We start from the raw sequence: 3,773 nt of genomic DNA on the forward strand, positions 1-3,773 counted from the left end.
AATATCACTCTTTTGAACACATAATGTTTTGGGAAGAGAAACGTTTTATTTCGCTGGGACTAGCAAACCTGCCGGACTACTTTCGGCTTGACCAAAGCTGGACGAGAACTCTGCTCACAGGACGCTGCCAGGGGTAAGTCAGTGTGATTGCATGACACTGGTGATGGGGATGCCATACAGATTCATGTCAAAAATCCCGAACTATCCCTTTAAGGGTATTTGTTCAGAGACCTGGAGTGCAAGCTCTGGGAGTGGTGCTTGAATTTAAAACATCAGGATTCCAGGCTCTATGCCCTAACCTCAAGGCACCACAAATCCATATTTTATATTGTATCTATCATTTAGGCTAAAACTTCATCCGTTGCTTCAATCACATTTCCACAAGTTGATCAAGAAAACAGCATTATTGGACTCAGTTCAGCCGTACTCACAGTCTGGGCGAATGAGTTCATTGCTGGCACGACGCTTCACTGGAAGATCTGTCAGCGAGGAGGAAAATATGAAATATTATTTATAGGAGCCACACTGCTAGCACATTTTTATATACTTATCTATTTATGTCTATTATATATTTTTATTTTTCAATCATTAATAAAAAGCCAAGCAAGAGACAGAGAAAGCAGAAGCAGAAATGAAAATGGTTTAAAAGTACACATCTCTGAAGATCTGAATCTAAGAACAAAAATTAGATAAACAAGCTTTAAAAGGTCAGATCAGGTTTGTTTGTTTGCTTTATAAATAAAAGGTTAAAATTTCCTCTGAAGCTGCAGATGAACCCAGAGGAGAAGCACTTATTATTATTCTGTCTGTTAAAGCTGAGCAGGCTGTGGGCTGAAGTCTGTGGATGAAAGGTTTTTAACTATTTGTTTTAATAATAAAAACTGGATTAACATGATCTAGACTGATGCTGAGCTCAGCTGTGTGCATCTTTAGATTGATTTAGATTTAGAACCCAGAAGCAGCCAGTCATCGCGGAGAAACTCTGGGATGGATTTTAGTTCAAAGTTGAACCATGTTTCTGTTTATTATCATATTATTTTTGAACCATGATTCTACATCAATCTAAATACATTGTCTGTTCATATTTTTCCATTTAGTTGTGCTTTCATGTCTCCATGAAAACAGATACAGTCTGTTGCTCAGAGGTGTAACTCACCAGGCTGTGCTGCTGCCATGCTGTCTGCTTCCTTTGATCGATCTGAGTCAAAGAAGAAAAAGTTTTGTTCAATTCTTCATTTTACCGACAGTTTAACACCCAGTGATCAAATGTTTCACTGCAGCTATTGGAGGAAATGTTTTAGAACAAAACTATAATCTAAAATTAAATCAAGTGTTCAGTGAACAGCCTTCATTGAACGCACAACACACATCATGCACAACACTAGACCAAATATTAGCTGAATTAGTTCAGACTGTTTTTCCCTGAGTGTTTGCATTACTTCAGATTGGATCAACAACATCCACAACAAAAAGCTAGAATCTAAAATGAAATCAAGTGTTTGTTTTTGGTTGGTTCTGGTTCTGTGAAGCAAATATAGTCACCCCTCCCTCCTGCCATCTTCCAGCAGTGACGTCACGGTGCGGTAAGCCTAGCGCCATTCTNCCAACATTTGGAAGAAGAATGTTTTCAAGATGACTTGGATAATAGCGCGTTGTGACAAACACCAGATACAGCACTGGGACTTGATCAACAGCCGAAACCCGCCGTGACGTCACAAACCAGTAGGTGGCAGTAGTGTTCTTTGACAAACATGGATGCCTCCAGTAAAGAACATTCAAATGAAAATCACTCTGAATTAAAAACACAGATAATTTATTGAACAGGATGGAATCATTTCAGATTTAAAGAACTTTCAGAAGTTTGAATTCTGAATATGACCGGACTTTTCCTTTAAAGTACTTCACATGTTATTTTTCTCTTTCTGCCAGTTTACAAAGCCGTGGTATGGTGGGTCCCATGGTGCAGCTTTAAAGATAAACCTGGGTGTAGCAAGAAAACATTCCAGCCCAGCATCTAGGACACCATCACCTGCCCATCCCAAGCTGGATATACCGACTGTTTCTACCCTATCTGTGCCGCCTGTCTGCAGTCCAAGCCAGGCCTCATATTCAGACTCTCCTCTTTGTCTCTTGCTCTTTTTTTTTTTCTTTTTTTTTCTGAAGCCACTTCTGCTTCCTGTGCTTTATGAGCTGCTTCAAGCGTTACAAGAAATTCTTGAATTTATTTTTTGTTAATTATTGTTGGATCACATAAACATGGTACAATTTACCAGTTACCAGCCAGTTGCTGTCTGCTAGAGTCCTTCTTCGTTAAAGTGTGTGATATTTACAGGAGCCCCAAAAACATGGGAAATCAGACCAGGTGGACTCTCATTGTAGGGACTACAGTTAGATCCTGTGTAGCCTGTGCTACCAGCACAATGATAGTGGCCCCAACAAGTATTATGGCCTAATTTACTGCCCACAAACAGCTGCTGTGCCACTTAACCAGTGGATGGAGCAGATGAAGAGTGCAGAAAACTTTAAATAATTAAGTCAATAGGCGTGACCACCTGTGTATTTTTCCTGGATGACGCAATTACATTAAGCGTTACAGCCAACCACCGAAACTTGGTACCGAAAGACGAGGCATGATTTGATACTCTGTAGAACCGAAGCATTTCGGTCGGTACCATAAAACAACCGAAGTTCGGTACCCAGCCCTACTCATAGAAATATGAAATTTACCAGAAAGGGGAATTATGCTATTGCTGACAGATCCTAAGGTTGTGAGATGTTATTTTCAGAAACATTTATTTGATATAATTATATTATATATTAATTATATTCATAAGCAGTAGTACTAGAAGTATATATAAAATATTAGTATAAAATTCTTTTTTATCAATATCACTGAAATAAAACAATACAATTACAAGAACAGGAAATAATAGAATTGCTGGTAGTGAGAAGTGATTGTTTCTATAATAAAAACTAATCAAATTAATCATTTTAAGCCGTAGTAGTTGCAGCAGAAGTATAAAAGTCTTATTTTTAATCAATCTTAATAAGCATTCCAACTACAAGAAAGAGTGCATATAGATCCACAAAGATCCACAGTGAGTGAAAAATAATTACCAGAAGAAAAATTTATAATGTATTAAAAGCAGTATTAAGTGTATGGTGGTATAATATTCTTCCCTGCGTTGTTTTTATTGCAATAAATTGAATTATTATTATACTCACCAATTGTATTAGTATCAGTTTTAAATCTGTATTTGATAGAATTATGGCAATTTTTTAAAATAGTTGCATGTCCCAAGCGGGATACGAACCGGCCATTTTCAATTTTGTTTTCTTCCTCTCCCTTTATTTCCCCTCCATCCCGTTCTTTCCTCCTTCTTTCCCCTCCCTTCTCCAGAGTATTGTTCCCCAGCATTAGTGGTGCACCAACTAGCCTTTTTAAAGGACAGAATGATTCTGCTTTTGCTCCTTAACACTCTGAAAATGGCCAGATTTAAATTATGTTAAGGGTCAATTTGACCCATTTCAGTTTTTGTGTTGATCAAAGTATTGGTTATCTTTTTTTTTCTTCATGAAATTTGGTGACTTTTCCTCATCTGGGGTCATGAACATGTATGTAAAATCTGAACACTCTGATGTGTAGTGGAGTGTCTGTGCAGAGTATGTATACAAATATGATCTTGTGGGTCATTTTGACCCGGACACTTTAAAGGAATAGTACACCCAAAACATGATTAGCCTTCATTTTCTACTCACCCCCATGCTGAACA

Source organism: Cyprinodon variegatus, unplaced genomic scaffold (assembly GCF_000732505.1).
Source record: "Cyprinodon variegatus isolate N-32 unplaced genomic scaffold, C_variegatus-1.0 Scaffold839, whole genome shotgun sequence".
Lineage (NCBI taxonomy): Eukaryota > Metazoa > Chordata > Actinopteri > Cyprinodontiformes > Cyprinodontidae > Cyprinodon > Cyprinodon variegatus.